The 18,413-nt window shown below is 40.5% G+C and overlaps 1 long non-coding RNA gene across 1 annotated transcript in view; it reads left to right on the forward strand.

The window, feature by feature from the left end:
• Positions 1-1,464: 1,464 nt before the first annotated feature.
• LOC130272535 (uncharacterized) overlaps positions 1,465-18,413 on the forward strand; it is a 36,879-nt gene continuing 19,930 nt past the window's right edge. Inside the window, exon 1 of the long non-coding RNA XR_008843601.1 lies at positions 1,465-1,687. This is a non-coding gene — a long non-coding RNA (uncharacterized LOC130272535). The remainder of the gene's footprint in view (positions 1,688-18,413) is intronic.

The raw sequence follows: 18,413 nt of genomic DNA on the forward strand, positions 1-18,413 counted from the left end.
AGCTGCTTATTTGAATGACTTATTCTTGCAGCACATTATATCATATGATATCAGTAGGGTCCATGCAAATGACACATCCCTGTGAATAAGACATGTACGGTAGCACACTTGGGCCTAGATGTATCAAACTGTGTGAGAGAAAATTTTTCCCCCAGCAACCAATCACAGCTCAGTTAACGAGCTCTGGTAAAGTGAAAGCTGAGCTGTGATTGGTTGCTGTGGGAAAATCACAAAGTTTGATAAATCTAGGCCCAAATCCCTATAGTTCTTTATAACATAAGCGTTCTGAACGCAGCCTTTGGGTAGGAACACACAGTTTATATGCTGTAGATTGTTGGCAGCAGCAGCTTTGTGAATTTGAAGAAATTTCATATCTCTAATATTTGACAAAAGTTTTTTAAAAGTGATAGGAAAACTTTAAAGGCAACATAAATATCAGTGAAGAAAAAAATGACATGCCCGGTCTTAGTAGTACATGACCTGTCCATATGCTGCTAAGAGATAACGCTGCGCTCACATCACATGTCACCAGTACGTCTGTGGTATATGTTGGCAATCTGTCAAAATGATGTGAATACATATACCCAGCCTGTATGTCAGCCACAAGAGCAAGCCTGACCATTAGGTCTAATAACCAACCTAACAGCATCATAGAGATCTATGATACTGTTTGTCCAGGTCTTAGGCCTTCGGTTGGGCTAGTATATAGTTATGATATGGGTGCAGAACTGTGCCCATATTGAGCTAGTGTGAAATTGGTTCACACTGCGTTAGGGCTTCCGTCAGACGTCAGCATCTAGCCGAAAACAGGATGCCGACGTATACAGTAACAGAGTGTAGCTGATGGCATTCATTTCAATGGCCTGAATGTTGACTGAATGTTTAGGCTGCATGCGCTATTTTCAGCGGACTGGATAACACAGCAGTCAGCGCTTTAAAATAATGCATATGGCCCAAACGTTGACTTATTCGGGCCATTGAAATGAATGTCATCTGTTACCCTCCGTTACAATATATGTTGGCGTTTTCAGCAGGATGCTGACATATACTGTACATCTAACAGAAGCCCTATCACAGTGTATACCCTGCGGTGCAGTTGCATTGTGGTTGTGATTTGTTCTTTTTTTCATGCAGTCACAACACTGAAAATGCTGCTTTTCTCTTGTGTTACCTTCTATTACCTTCCATTACCTAATGTTTTATTATCTTTTATATACTGTATATCCAATTTAGGGAAGTACTAACAACAGTTGTGTTGACACCTCCCAAACACTATGGGGGAGATTTTTCAAAATCTGTGCAGAGGAAAACTTGCCCAGTTGCCCATAGCGACCAATCAGATCGCTTCTTTCATTTTCATGAAGGCCTGTGAAAAATGAAAGAAGCAATCTGATTGGTTGCTATGGGCAACTGGACAACTTTTCCTCTGCACAGGTTTTGATAAATCTCCCCCTATGTGGTTACTCCAGTATAACAATGTGGTAAAGAACTGCGTGTTAGCGCTTCACCAAATACTTGCGGTTGACCACAGATAGAATTGAGATGCATATAGAATCGAGGCTCATACACTTTCTTATTATAAAGCATGGAAACTAAAAATGTGGTTACAAAATGCAGCGCAACTACAATGCAACCTGATCGCGTTGTTCCACCCATGGGCTTCTTCTTGGCACCTTATACCCAACAGGTTTGTCCTTCAGGAATGTTTTATTCATTAAGTGCACATGAACCAGACATCCACTACTACACTTTCCCCACCAGCTCTGGGGATTTTCCTTTGTTTTCTGTGAATTACTAGTGAATAATTACTGGTAAATCCTTTATTGTACCTTTCCCATCCCCCTTCACACAGCTGCTTTCCTTGTGCAAAGTGGGAATTGATCCAAAAATGCGCTCTTGAACAATGTCGTGTTTGGCAACTGTCCTGCATAATTTTGTGAGTTTTAGAGGTATTTTCTTGCTATTTTGGGACAGTTAGAAAGAGACATATCAATCCAAAATTAATATATTTCATATATCGCACTCCATACACTGGGTATACATGTAGTAATGTAAACAGTATAAATAGTTATTTTTGCATATTAAGTGAAAACACAAATCACCAATGAATTCACTTATGAATTGCAATTGGACCTAATGACGCTCCTTTGGCCTGATTTCACGTGTTTGCTTTTAACATTGGCCAGAATTAAAATGACCAAAACTAGGCCGTTCAAGGCGTAAGTCTAAAGTTATGAGCCAGCGTGATCTTCATCTCCAGGGCGAGAAGACGGGCTCCTGCACGTAATTTCACTGAGCGTGGTACGGTAGTCTCGGCAACTGAACCGCCCAACGTGGCCTGCGTCTCCCTACACTGGAGCTGAAGATCTCACAGGCTCATAACTTTGTAATTACGCTTAGAACTGCGCCCCATGCTGGTCAGAGTCCATCAAAATCAGGACTCTTGGCGGTATGCTTTATCCTTTACTTTATCCTTCTGTATTAAAGGGGTTAACAAAAAAAAATTTTTTTTTTCCAAAAACAGCACCACACCTGTGTGTGTGTGGTATTACATCTTGGCTCCATTCACTTTAATGGAACTGAACTGTAATATCACACACAACCTGAGGACAGGTGTGGTGCTGTTATTTTGAAGAAATCAAATCTTTTTTTCTACTCCTGAATAACCTCATTAATCTGCAAACCAATCATATGTCATTATCCCCCTATGCTCCTTGAACCCTAAGGCCTTGTGTGCACATAGTTTTCCCCCCCTGCGCATTCCGATTGTTTTCAATAGGTGTCGGTGCCATAGTTCACATTGGGAATAAAAATTTCAATCTAGGAGCAGAAAAGGAAAAAAGAGATGGCGATTCACCCAATCTTCGTTACTTCTTCTTTATTGAGAAGCGATGTTCACATCATAGCAGGGGGGAGACATGCAGGGGGTACACAAGAACTGAGGCTACAGTAGCCGTTTCACACTAGTTGTGCTTCACCGGGCCTGATAAAGCACAACTAGTACGAAACGCTCTGCTGTAGCCCTGGTTCTTGTGTACCCCCTGCATGTCTCCCCCCTGCTATGATGTGAACATCGCTTATCAATAAAGAAGTAACGAAGATTGGGTGAGTCGCCGTGTCTTTATTCCTTTCTGCTCCTGGATGTGTACAATACATTATGAACTTTACAGACTGAACACCCCCCTACTTCTATACATCAAGCAACTATATATTACATTTACACCCATATAAGTGCAGTAGTGGCAGTGCCGAACAATACCTACCTCACTGCTAAATTTCAATCTGCATTGTGAAAAAGTGACACACCACTTTTTTTGATGGGTAATTTGCGCAGATCCTTCATCGGGTAGCCTGGACTTTGACTGGGTTAAACCCAAGACCAAAAACTTGAATCCACAGAAAACGTGCTGCAAAACTACACCAGAAAATGAGAATATTTCTCAGTTTTGTGCTGTAGATTCCTTCAGAAAAATCGATTGTGTGAATGTTCCATAATGCACCTCAAGTACAGGCTTTATAGTAAAATGCTGTGAATTATGTTGGCACTATATAAAGATTACTATTATTATTACCAGTTCTCACCAGTTTGTAAATGCTTTTACAAACACCATGAGCTTTAAGCTCCTTTACACAGCATGCTTAATTTTGAAAAGAAGCCACAAGTGCCCAAAACAAAATGCTGTGTATATAGAGTTTTCATTCATTTGCTATAGACTTGAAAGGGATTTCTGGACATAGCAAATGCTGTGAGAACTGGTGCAAAACACATGGAGAGGACCCCCATTCTTATGAGTCAGATCCCTACTAATTAGACACTTATTACCTATCTTGTTGATCCCCATCACTGTATTTATTATCCCTATACTGTGACATCACTGTGTATATTACCCCTGTACTGTGACATCACTGTGTATTATCCCTGTACTGTGACATCACTGTATTTATTATCCCTATACTGTGATATCACTGTGTATATTACCCCTGTACTGTGACATCACTGTGTGTATTATCCCTGTACTGTGACATCACTGTGTGTATTATCCCTGTACTGTGACATCACTGTATTTATTATCCCTATACTGTGACATCATTGTGTATATTACCCCTGTACTGTGACATCACTGTGTGTATTATCCCTGTACTGTGACATCACTGTGTGTATTATCCCTGTACTGTGACATCACTGTGTGTATTATCCCTGTACTGTGACATCACTGTATTTATTATCCCTATACTGTGACATCACTGTGTATATTACCCCTGTACTGTGACATCACTGTGTGTATTATCCCTGTACTGTGACATCACTGTGTGTATTATCCCTGTACTGTGACATCACTGTGTGTATTATCCCTGTACTGTGACATCACTGTATTTATTATCCCTGTACTGTGACATCACTGTGTATATTACCCCTGTACTGTGACATCACTGTGTGTATTATCCCTGTACTGTGACATCACTGTGTGTATTATCCCTGTACTGTGACATCACTGTGTGTATTATCTCTGTACTGTGACATTACTGTGTATATCTCTGTACTGTGACATCACTGTGTATATTACCCCTGTACGGTGACATCACTGTGTATATTATCCCTGTACTGTGACATCACTGTGTGTATTATCCCTGTACTGTGACATCACTGTGTGTATTATCCCTGTACTGTGACATCACTGTATTTATTATCCCTTTACTGTGACATCACTGTGTATATTACCCCTGTACTGTGACATCACTGTGTGTATTATCCCTGTACTGTGACATCACTGTGTGTATTATCCCTGTACTGTGACATCACTGTGTGTATTATCCATGTACTGTGACATCACTGTATATATTATCCCTGTACTGTGACATCACTTTATATATTATCCCTGTACTGTGATATCACTGTATATATTATCCCTGTACTGTGACATCACTGTATATATTATCCCTGTACTGTGACATCACTGTATATATCATCCCTGTACTGTGACATCACTGTGTATATTACCCTGTACTGTGACATCACTGTATATATCATCCCTGTACTGTGATGTCACTGTGTATATTACCCTGTACTGTGACATCACTGTGTGTATTATCCCTGTACTGTGACATCACTGTGTGTATTATCCCTGTACTGTGACATCACTGAGTGTATTATCCATGTACTGTGACATCACTGTATATATTATCCCTGTACTGTGACATCACTGTATATAATATCCCTGTACTGTGATATCACTGTATATATTCTCCCTTTACTGTGACATCATTGTGTGTATTATCCCTGTACTGTGACATCACTGTGTGTATTATCCCTGTACTGTGACATCACTGTGTGTATTATCCCTGTACTGTGACATCACTGTCTGTATTATCCCTGTACTGTGACATCACTGTGTGTATTATCCCTGTACTGTGACATCACTGTGTATTATTCCTGTACTGTGATGTCACTGTGTATTATTCCAGTACTGTGACATCACTGTGTATTATTCCTGTACTGTGACATCACTGTGTATATTATCCCTGTACTGTGACATCACTGTGTGTTATTCCTGTACTGTGATGTCACTGTGTATTATTCCAGTACTGTGACATCACTGTGTATTATTCCTGTACTGTGACATCACTGTATATATTATCTTTGTACTGTGATATCGCTGTACATTATCCCTGTACTGTGACATCACTGTGTATTATTCCGGTACTGTGACATTACTGTATATTATCCCTGTACTGTGACATCACTGTATATGTTATCCATGTACTGTGATTTCACTGTGTATTATTCCTGCACTGTGACATTACTGTGTGTATTATCCCTGTACTGTGACATCAATGTATATATTATCCATGTACTGTGATTTCACTGTGTATTATCCCTGCACTGTGACATCACTGTGTGTATTATCCCTGTACTGGGACATCACTGTATATTATCCCTGTACTGTGACATCACTGTGTGTATTATCCCTGTACTGTGACATCACTGTACAGGGTGGGCCATTTATATGGATACACCCTAATAAAATGGGAATGGTTGGTGATATTAACTTCCTGTTTGTGGCACATTAGTATATGTGAGGGGGGAACTTTTCAAGATGGGTGGTGACCATGGTGGCCATTTTGAAGTCGGACATTTTCAATCCAACTTTTGTTTTTTCAATAGGAAGAGGGTCATGTGACACATCAAACTTATTGGGAATTTCACAAGAAAAACAATGATGTGCTTGGTTTTAACGTAACTTTATTCTTTCATGAGTTATTTACAATTCCCCCCATAGTAGGCGGCAGATTCCCCCCATAGTAGGCGGCAGATTCCCCCCATAGTAGGTGGCAGATTCCCCTCATAGTAGGCGGCAGTTTCTCTCATAGTAGGCAGCAGTTTCTCCCATAGTCGCAGCAGTTTCCCCCATAGTAGGCAGCAGTACCCCATAGTAAGCGGCAGTACCCCTTTATTAGGCAGCAGTGTAACCCATATAAGGAAGCAGTGTCCCCCATAGTACACAGCAGTACTCCTATATTAGGCAGCATTGCCCCCCATATTAGGCAGCAGTGTCCCCCATTGTAGGCAGCAGTACCCCTATATTAGGCAGCAGTGTACCATGTGCCCCATATTAGACAGCAATTCCCCCATAGTAAGCAGCACCCCCCTTCCCAAAAACTTACCTCCTGCATCTCTTCTGTGTTCTTTCCGTCTCCCTCAGCACGTCCTCTTCCTTTCTCCTCCTCTGCGCTCCAGCGTCTGACGACATCACTCGTGCGCCAGAGTTGCCGGAGGAAGAGCTCGGCCTCTTGTGTTTGCTGCTGGCTAAATGTAGACAGCAGGCACAAGAGTGATTGAAAGGGTGAGGAGCCAATGGCTCTTCACCCTTTCAAACTTCCCACCGAGCTCCCCATTTAACTGTAGATGCCTCATAAGAGGCATTTACAGTTTAATGCGGGACATGTGGGGGCTGTTCCGGGATGACTGGACATCATCCCAAAAGTGGGAATATCCTGCCAGATCCGGGACGATTGGTATGCATGATCATTATTCCTGTCCTGTGACTTCACAGTGTACACTATTCCTGAGCATTAGGTGTAACAATATAAACATAAGTTTTTCATGTTCTAAAGGGGGTCATGTAGGAGTAGGGGGCCATGACAAGCTTTGCTATGGGGCCCCAAGGTTACCTGTTATGCCTTTGCATTATGCAGGGTTAATTTAAGTGGGTGACCATTTACTGCACTGGCATAAAAGATGCTTTTTATACTGGACAGAAGAGGGGCAAACTTACCCCATATTAAATCCATACACGCCAATTGTACATCTAACAGTAACCAGAAGTGGGGTGCCAAAAAACTACCTTACTCTAAAATCTGTGACTGGGAGACAGTTCTGAAAACATTGCTATAACTTCAAATATGGAAAATCATGATTACAGCCAGGGGCCTGGAGGAAAGGATAGAGAGGTCTGGGCAAGGGCCATCTTTAGTTATGATTGGACCCCCATGCAAGTATTTTTTTTATATATAGCACCATATGATGGCACATAGATTGTGTAATGTTGGGGCAACTCTGTATAGACTTCATGCATCAAGCTTGGCTTGCTCTTAAAGGGGAACTCTGGTCACTTATCCCCTATTCTGTGAATAGGAAATAAGTAGACAGCTAGTTCACCAGCACTAAACCCTGGTTTATATTGTGGGTGAACAGCTGTAAAATGAGGGGTTACTCACTGAAATCTGTTGGTTAGGTGCAGAGTCATGCTAGTAAATAGTTTTATTCTTAATGTGCCCAAAGACGCAATGAAGGTGGGGAACTGGCTGCCTCATCTATATATTCCGGCCGCAGCCTGTCCCCGGCTTGATTATTCAAATTCTTCACTCTCATGTCACTAGGTCTTGAGAGCCAGCGGAGAGGAGATGAACGCATTTCTATGCACCACTAAAGCCTCCTAGTGATAGTGAGAGTTAAGAATTTGAATAAATCAAGCCAGGGGCGGGCTGCGGATGGAATATATAGATGAGACAGGGGAGCTTGGCCAGCAGGCTCCCCACATCCATTGCATACTGGGGCGTATTAGAATTAAAACTATTTACAAGCCTAACTCTGCACCTAACCAACGGATTTCAGTGAGTAACCCCTCATTTTACACTATAATCCAGTATGATGGAATTAGTGAGGGTGAACTAGCTGTCCGATTCTCTTTAAGTACCAGAGTTCCCCTTTAAGTGGATGAAAGGAGAATAGGTCTTTGTATTGGACAAAAGATAATACATTGGCATAGCTAAAACTGAAAGGGTTAAATATTGTACATTTGTTCCCTCATTCTCACTACACCCTACATAGGTAGGGGGCTACCCTTCATGAGAACAAGCTATCCAGATGCACGCTTTCATCAGCTGAGGAGGTGCGCCATTCCAGGGGAGAGTAGAGCAGTAATTCAATAAGTCAGCAGTAATGTGAAGCAGAAGGCAAGGTCGGCTCAGTGACATCATTCAGGGAATGGAGAGATTGTAGAATCAGGTCTGCACTTCAGCTGCATTTAATTACATGTACTGGCTGTGTTAATGCTCGTGTAATTGCCTACAATGTTCTTTTGGTTAGATCCCGCTCTTACTGTGGTGTCTCTGTTATAATAACTAAAAACCTTTGTTCAAAGGAAAAGAATATTAGATTATGTAACCCGCACCAATCCAAGGGCAAAATACTTTGTTTTCTCCCGTTTGCACTAAATAATATGTTAATATTGTAACCACTGTACATAGCAAACAGAAGCAAAAGAGGTGTAAATTTATTCATTTTCTCATTTGCCATAGGTAATCCTTAGCATGAATGTATATGTGTATATATTGTGTATGTATATTTGTCATTATATATATACAGTCTGACCGTAAATGTTGGCACCCCTGAAATTTTTCTAGAAAATGAAGTATTTCTCACTGAAAAGGATTGCAGTAACACATGTTTTGCTATACACATGTTTATTCCCTTTGTGTGTATTAGAACTAAACCAAAAAAGGGAGGAAAAAAAGCAAAATGGACATAATGTCACACCAAACTCCAAAAATGGGCTGGACAAAATTATTGGCACCCTTTCAAAATTGTGGAACAATAAGATTGTTTCAAGCATGTGATGCTCCTTTAAACTCACCTGGGGCAAGTAACAGGTGTGGGAAATATAAAAATCCCACCTGAAAGCAGCTTAAAAGGAGAGAAGTTCACTTGGTCTTTGCATTGTGTGTCTGTGAGTGCCACACTAAGCATGGACAACAGAAAGAGGAGAAGAGAACAGTCTGAGAACTTGAGAACCAAAATTATGGAAAAATATCAACAATCTCAAGGTTACAAGTCCATCTCCAGAGATCTAGATTTGCCTTTGTCCACAGTGTGCAAAATTATCAAGATGTTTGCAACCCATGGCACTGTAGCTAATCTCCCTGGGCATGGACGTAAGAGAAAAATTGATGAAAGGTGTTAACGCAGGATAGTCCAGATGGTGGATAAGCAGCCCCAAACAAGTTCCAAATATATTCAAGCTATCCTACAGGCTCAGGGAGCATCAGTGTCAGCGTGAACTATTCGTCGACATTTAAATTAAATGAAACGCTATGGCAGGAGACCCAGGAGGACCCCACTGCTGACACAGAGACATAAAAAAGCAAGACTACATTTTGTCAAAATGAACTTGAGTAAGCCTAAATCCTTCTGGGAAAACATCTTGTGGACAGATGAGACCAAGATAGAGCTTTTTGGTAAAGCACATCATTCTACTGTTTACCGAAAACGGAATGAGGCCTACAAAGAAAAGAACACAGTCCCTACAGTGAAATATAGTGGAGGTTCAATGATGCTTTGGGGTTGTTTTGCTGCCTCTGGCACTGGGTGCCTTGAATGTGTGCAAGGCATCATGAAATCTGAGGATTACCAAGGGATTTGGGGTCACACTGTACAGCCAGGGTCAGAATGATGGGTTTGCAGATCAGATCTTGGGTCTTCCAGCAGGACAATGACCCCAAACATACATCAAAAAGCACCCAGAAATGGATGGCAACAAAGCGCTGGAGAGTTCTGAAGTGGCAGCAATGAGTCCAGATCTAAATCCCATTGAACACCTGTGGAGAGATCTTAAAATTGCTGTTGGGAAAAGGCGCCTTCCAATAAGACACCTGGAGACGTTTGCAAAGGAAGAGTGGTCCAACATTCCGGCTGAGAGGTGTAAGAAGCTTATTGGTGGTAATAGGAAGCGACTGATTTCAGTTATTTTTTCTAAAGGGTGTGCAGCCAAATATTAAGTTAAGGGTGCCAATAATTTTGTCCAGAACATTTTTGGAGTTTGGTGACATTATGTCCAATTTGCTTTTTTTTGCTCCCTTTTTTGGTTTAGTTCCAATACACACAAAGGGAATAAACATGTGTATAGCAAAACATGTGTTACTGCAATCCTTTTGCTATATATATATATATATATATATATATATATATATATATATATATATAGCAAAAGCAGGAAAGAGCAGCACACTGAAGTAATCAAACCAAGGTTGTGGGTCCAACACTGTAGATACGAGGAAGGCGACTGCAGCACACCAGCATATTCAAATAAGAGGTAGCTTTATTCCAGAAATACAAAGACAACGTTTCTGTGGTCTCACACCACCATTTTCAAGTCGTGACTTGAAAATGGTGGTGAGACCAGAGAGACGTAGTCTTTGTATTTCTGGAATAAAGCTACCTCTTATTTGAATATGCTGGTGTGCTGCAGTCGCCTTCCTCGCATATATATATATATATATATATACACACATAAACCTAACATTTGAAAACCAATTTGTAGGCACTCGTGCAACTCCATGTACCACGGCAAATAGTATCAAAGCTCAGACAGGCACTAACCTTTTCCACTTGTGTGTTTGAGTTTAGGAATAGCTCTATAGAAGACTCACCCCAGTGTCAATCATTGTCCTGTTCACAGGAGGGCAAGTAATCCAATGTGGGCAATACACCGCAACCAGGATTGAGTTGTATTGTATCCAGGATATTTAGGGTGATGACCAACCAGCCATTTCCAAGCACATGATACCTTTGACAGGAATATCAAACCAATTCAAATTATTGGAGAAAACAGTTTTAAGCTGCGTTCACACGGCCGTCTAGACCCGTCCTGTTCTTCTCCTGTCAAAAATAAAAACAGACTTAAAAAAAAAAGCGGACAAAAGCGGATGCAAACGGATGTTATCCGTTTGTATCCGTCTGGATCACTTATTGTTCAGTTAATAAATCCCCCCCCCCCCCCCCCCCCCAAATTTTTTTTTGTTCTGAGCAAATAAAAACGGATCAAAAACGGATTTAAAAAAGGATGCAAAAGGATAACATTAAAGGCTCATCCGTTTTCCATAGACTTCAACGTAAACTTTACTGTAGCTGTTTTTTTCTTCCGTTTTTTTTCTCCCGTAAAAAAACGGAAATGAGTGCAGACGGGTGCAAACGGATGTGAAAGGATTGTAAAAAAAATCCCATTGACATCAATGTGATTATTTTTCAATCGTTTGTAATCCGTTTACAAGCAGCAACAACAAAACCTAGACGGGGGAAAAAAACGGGGACAGACGGCCGTGTGAACGCACCCTTATGCCTCATAAAGACCCCAGCAGGAGGATCAAAACATGTTACCCTGTATTGTAAATAGAACAACCTATTATAATACTATCCAAAACAAAAGGAGATAACCCACTGGTCAATAATAAAACTTAATAAATAAACCCAAAAATATTATTACACCAGAATTTAGTCATTAAAATTTATTTTTATTTAAGCAAAAATTTCAAACAGAGACATGGTATAAAAACATAGTACATAAATGTGGCTGAAAGGTATACAAATGAAGTAAAATAAATATGTGAAATGGTCAGTATAGTGAACGTGCTAATATTATGTACAGTACAGACCAAAACTTTGGACACACCTTCTCATTCAGAGTTTTCTTTATTTTCATGACTGTGAAAATTGTAGATTCACACTGAAAGCATCAAAACTATGAATTAACACATGTGGAATTATATACGTAACAAAAAAGTGTGAAACAACTGAAAATATGTCATATTCTAGGCTCTTCAAAGTAGCCACCTTTTGCTTTTATTACTGCTTTGCACACTCTTGGCATTCTCTTGCTGAGATTCAAGCGGTAGTCACCTGAAATGGTTTTCACTTCACAGGTGTGCTGGTGTGGAGGAGGAGGTGTGATGGTGGTGGGGGGGGGGGGGTGCTTTGCTTGTGACACTGTTGGGGATTCATTCAAAATTGAAGGCATACTGAACCAGCATGGCTACCACAGCATCTTGCAGCGACATGCTATTCCATCCGGTTTGCGTTTAGTTGGACCATCATTTATCATACAGGACAATGACCCCAAACACACCTCCAGGCTGTGTAAGGGCTATTTGACCAAGAAGGAGAGTGATGGGGTGCTGCACCAGATGACCTGGCCTCCACAGTCACCGGACCTGAACCCAATCGAGATGGTTTGGGGTGAGCTGGACCGCAGAGTGAAGGCAAAAAGGGCCAACAAGTGCTAAGCATCTCTGGGAACTCCTTCAAGACTGTTGGAAGACCATTTCAGGTGACTACCTCTTGAGGCTCATCAAGAGAATGCCAAGAGTGTGCAAAGCAGTAATCAAAGCAAAAGGTGGCTACTTTGAAGAACCTAGAATATGACATATTTTCACACTTTTTTGTTATGTATATAATTCCACATGTGTTAATTCATAGTTTTGATGCCTTCAGTGTGAATCTACAATTTTCATAGTCATGAAAATAAAGAAAACTCTGAATGAGAAGGTGTGTCCAAACTTTTGGTCTGTACTGTAGGTGATCTGTAGGTAGAACCAACTCACAAGTGGGGTCAAGCATGTAGAAAAGGGGAGCAGGAAAGTATAAACACTGACCCCAATAGCAAAAGTAACAGAAGCAATATATATATGCAAGATCCACAAAACATTAAAAGCAAAAGTAAAGATGTACCATCCAGACAACTTCACAGACCCCCTTCCAATTTAAAGTAACCCACCCTTAAAATACACCAACCCCATAGAAAAATGACCTCCTGACAAAATAGAACTCTTGATTGGAAACACGTGTCAAGGTGGTGGTGGGGTGCACTCATCGACCAGCAGCATGTCCCTAACAGGTAACTATTTGTGCGCCCCACCTGTTTTTTTATGGGTTTGTTGTATTTTAAGGGTGGGTTATTTTAGACAAGGAGGGCTATCCTGTCTGTTTTGTATTGAATTATGGGTAGGAAAGTATTTTGGTTTGTACCATTACTATGTATCAGTCCCTTTGTAGATATAATTATTGTAGACATTTGGAGATTGGAAAGCGGGATTGTGTTGCTGGATTGTAGGATTTGTGTGGGTGCACTCTGTGTTTATGCAGTACTGTGGCGGACAACAGTGCGCCCCATTCATTTAAAAGCCCAAACTTAGTAACTAAGTATATGTTGCTTTTTGTTGGCATAATTTAATTTTTGTTGGCATAATTTAAAGGGATTCAGTAACACACCAGACCATTTTGCGCTTAGCCCAGCCTCTATGACTCTTGAGAGTAGAAAAAAAACATGATTTAATAACTTTGCAAACCGCCATCAGCTAAAAGGCAGGTATCATTTATTTTATCTCAGTACCAGTTATCTACCCATGTCTGCAGCTCTCTACATATTATAAAGCTGACAGATTCCCTTAAAGGCAATGAAAGAACGTGGTTGGAGCTCCAAGCTCCATAAACATATATTTTACTTCTACTAAAGTAATACATCGGTAGAGAATTAAAGGAGATCTGCGGTGTATAACACTAATCCCCTATCTGCAGAATAGGGGATAAGAGTCTGATTGCAGGAGGTCCGAACGCTGGGACCCCCTGCGATCTTCTGTACGGGGTCCAGGTATTGCTGCAGCTGTGCATGGCTAACGACACGCCCAACCCCCATACAGCTCTATGGGAGAGGTGGGGATGCCCGAATTCTGCATCTCCGCATCTCCCATAGAGATACATGGCGGGGGGTGTCGGCCGCAGTGTCATGCTGCGGCCAACACGCCACCTGCACGGGAGAGCCGGGACCCCTACAGGAGATCGCAAGGGTCCCAGCGTTCAGACCCCCCAAGATCAGACACTTATCCCCCCTGTGGATAGGGAATAAGGGTTATACACCGCAGATCTTCTTTAAGAGACAAAAAAATAAAATAATACTGCTTCTAAAAATGTATAATCTGACAAAGTACTTGAAAAGACTCATCAATTCTAACAAATATTTTATGAACCTGAGCCATACACAATAATAATAAGTGGTACAGTTTCCCATAGCAACCACATTGCTTCTTTAATTTGTGAAAGGGCCTCGAAAAAATAAAAGAAGTGATCTGATTGGTTGCTTTGGGCAACTGGGATCTGCACATGTTTTGATAAATCTCCAATAGAAGAGTCAATTTTAAATAATGTTTTGGTGCAAGGTAAAATGAGGGGTGTCTAAGGTACTCCTGCACCAATAATACCATACTTACATCTTTATACACTACAGAAAGCAGGATGCCACTGTATATCAATTGTGTGCTTTTTGGAAAGGTTTACAGTCGGTATACAGTTGCATATAGATAGAATTCATATGACAAATCCTTTTGTTAAAGTGAAAGTGAAGGAGTTTTGCAGTTCTTTTTTTTTTTATACAGCCTTAAAGGGGTATTCCAGGAATTTTTATTATTTGGCTATGCTACAGGGGCTGTAAAGTTAGTGTAGTTCATAATATAGTGTCTGTACCTGTGTGTGACGGTTTTCTCACAATTCTTCTGTGATTTTCACCCCAATATTTATTTTTAGCAGCATACAAAATGACTGTTGTCTCAGATTTTTCCCAGCTTGCAATGCGGCCGAGACCTGACTCACTAGTCGGCTGATGACAGGGAGCCTGTCTGCTTCAATGGGTGGAGGGATCAATCTGCAACTATTGCAACAGCTGTAGGCACCCTGATTGAAAACCACAGGTCTTTTGAATGGATGCAGCTCATTTATGTTTCAATGGGTGGGGTGGCTGATGTGTGGGAGGGAGGAAAATGGAATTGTGGGATTTGTAGTAAAAAAAGAAAAGTCAAACAGGAAATACAAGTTCACAGAAAGCTAGCCACAGTGTTATGGTAATCTCACAACATAGCCATTTAGCCCCAAGACAAGCGCAGGTCCTTCCTAAGTATGTCCATTACTGCCTGCCAGGTATGTACTAAAATCACCTTATGGTGGAGAACCCCTTTAAATATACACTATGCAAACATACGGAAATGTATAACCATAAGTGGTTTCTTTGAAAAGCTTAGCAGCCTACACTCTCAGCACTATAAATAAAAAGGCATCCAGACATATGCAAAATGAACACACTTTAGGAATACATCTGCCTCATAGAAGCCTATGGATAATGTACACTACTGGCTGGAAGCACTTTTATTTGATATATTGTACACCTAATATAAATGAAACCTAAGTTATACAGCCAAAGGATTGCCTTCCCAACAGAGGGAACAGGATGTCTCCACTTTGGCATTGGACCTAGTAGCCATGATATCAAACTCTGCTATTCCCCATCTCCGAGTGATCTAATGAAAAACCTCTGGGTTAAGGGAACACTCCCCAGGGACTGAGTACCCTTGACGATCTGTCACCATTAGTGTTGAGCGGCATAGGCCATATTCGAATTTGCGATATTTAGCGAATATATGGATGAACATTCTTCATATATTCGCAAAATTTGCATATTCGCTGCCTTTTTATACTATACGCCATAAAAATTGCATGCGCAATATCGCATGATAAAAGAGCTAAAAGAAGGGAGGGATCAATATGCGCAAAAATTTGCATATGCGACTTTTCGGGTGCCTGCCAGTCTGACACAGTAACTATATTGGAGCCTTATTTACACCACAAGCTGGAAGCAGGGAGGGATGATCAATGTGATGTGAAGTGAATGGATGATCACTGTGAAGTGAATTTTGCGCTTTTTTTTTTTTTTACGGCATTCACCGTGCGGGATAATTTACATTATAATTTTATAGTACACATCATTACGGACGTGGCAATACCTATTATTTATATGATTTGTGTTTTTGATTTGTGTTTTTGATCTTTTTTGGTGATAACCAGTTTACACTTCATACTTTATTTTTTACACTTTTTACAGGTTATACTATGCTGCAATACATTTGTACTGCAGCACAGTATAACCATGAGCCCCTTAACCTTAGCAGAACAATATAATTAACAATCATGTGACCTAAGGTCCTGGAAGCAATATTTACACTATACATTATATACATATATATATATATATATATATATATATATATATATATATATATATTATACACATAAAATTAAAGAAGGAAGAGGCAACTAGAGGTTATCCCACTAAGAGCATCCTATCAGTACGGAGGAACTCTGACACAAGGTACAGTACACGTACAGTACCGGGACACCGCACAATCACTTAGAGTACAGCCCGCTGAAAAAGCAACAACAATGTTAACCCCCTTCCCACTATAGGACGTAAGCATATGTCCAATCATCCGACACGTTCGCGCAAGTGGACGTATGCATACGTCATAGCGATCTCCGGCACTGCCGCGGGCAGCGCAGGAGATCGGCGATGGGACCCGGCTGTCAATCACAGCCAGAGTCCCACCGCAGCTGCCGAAGCCGCGATCGCGCTTGTCCCGGCAGCATTAACCCCATAGATGCCGTGATCAATCCTGATCACGACATCTATGGTGTTGACAGGGGGAGCGCTCTCCCCCTGTTCTCCAACGGCGGCGCCGCGATACAATCGCGGGTCGCTGTTGGTTGCTATGGCAGCAGGAGGTCAGATCATGACCTCCTGTCTGCCTGCTACGGAAGCCTGTGAGATCCAGCCAGAGGCTGGATAGCACAGACTGTACAGTGTGCTGCTCATCAGGTGATACTGTGCTGCAGTACAAATGTAATGCAGCATAGTATAACCTGTACAAAGTGTAAAAAATAAAGTATGAAGTGTAAACTGATTATCACCAAAAAAGATCAAAAACACAAATCATATAAATAATAGGTATTGCCACATCTGTATTGACGTGTATTATAAAACTATAATGTAAATTATCCGACACTGTGAACGCCGTAAAAAAAAACATCATAAAAAGCGCAAAATTCGCCTTTTGGTACATATAGCGGAATAAAAAAGATCAAAAGGTAGCACGTAGCACATAAATGATACCAATAAAAAGTACAGCTCATCCCGCAAAAAATAAGCCCTTACTCAATAGCGTCGGACAAAAAATAAAAAAGTTACGGCTGTTGGAAAATTAATGGCAGAAAAAGAATTCTGCTCGGAAAAAGAAGATAGAAAGCTATATAAAATGGGTATCGCCATAATCGTACTGACCCACAGAATAAATATAACGTCACTTTTACCGCACAGTGTACACCATAAAAAAACGCCAGAAATTTTTCAGTTTTTCACAATATTTTGAAGTATTTCACAAAAAATGCTTCATGTGTCAACAAAAATGCACCACTTATATAAAGTACAATATGTCATGAAAAAACTATCTCAGAATCGCTCTGCTCAGAAAAAGCGTTCTACATGTCAAATAAAAAAAAAAGAGCCTGGTCATAGAGGTAAAAAAAAATGGGTCCGTCCTTAAGGGGTTTAACCCCTTAAGGACCAGGCCATTTTATACCTTAAGGACCGGAGCGTTTTTTGCAATTCTGACCACTGTCACTTTAAACATTAATAACTCTGGAATGCTTTTAGTTATCATTCTGATTCCGAGATTGTTTTTTCGTGACATATTCTACTTTAACTTAGTGGTAAAATTTTATGGTAACTTGCATCCTTTCTTGGTGAAAAATCCCAAAATTTGATGAAAAAAATGAAAATTTTGAATTTTTCTAACTTTGAAGCTCTCTGCTTGTAAGGAAAATGGATATTCAAAATAAAACATTTTTGGGTTCACATATACAATATGTCTACTTTATGTTTGCATCATAAAATTTATGAGTTTTTACTTTTGGAAGACACCAGAGGGCTTCAAAGTTCAGCAGCAATTTGGAGATTTTTCACAAAATTTTCAAACTCGCTATTTTTCATGGACCAGTTCAGGTTTGAAGTGGATTTGAAGGGTCTTCATATTAGAAATACCCCATAAATTACCCCATTATAAAAACTACACCCCCAAAGTATTCAAAATGACATTCAATAAGTGTATTAACCCTTTAGGTGTTTCACAGGAATAGCAGAAAAGTGAAGGAGAAAATTCACAATCTTCATTTTTTACACTCGCATGTTCTTGTAGACCCAATTTTTGAATTTTTGCAAGGGGTAAAAAGGAGAAAATTTTTACTTGTATTTGAAACCCAATTTCTC

Source organism: Hyla sarda, chromosome 5, assembly GCF_029499605.1.
Source record: "Hyla sarda isolate aHylSar1 chromosome 5, aHylSar1.hap1, whole genome shotgun sequence".
Classification (NCBI taxonomy): domain Eukaryota; kingdom Metazoa; phylum Chordata; class Amphibia; order Anura; family Hylidae; genus Hyla; species Hyla sarda.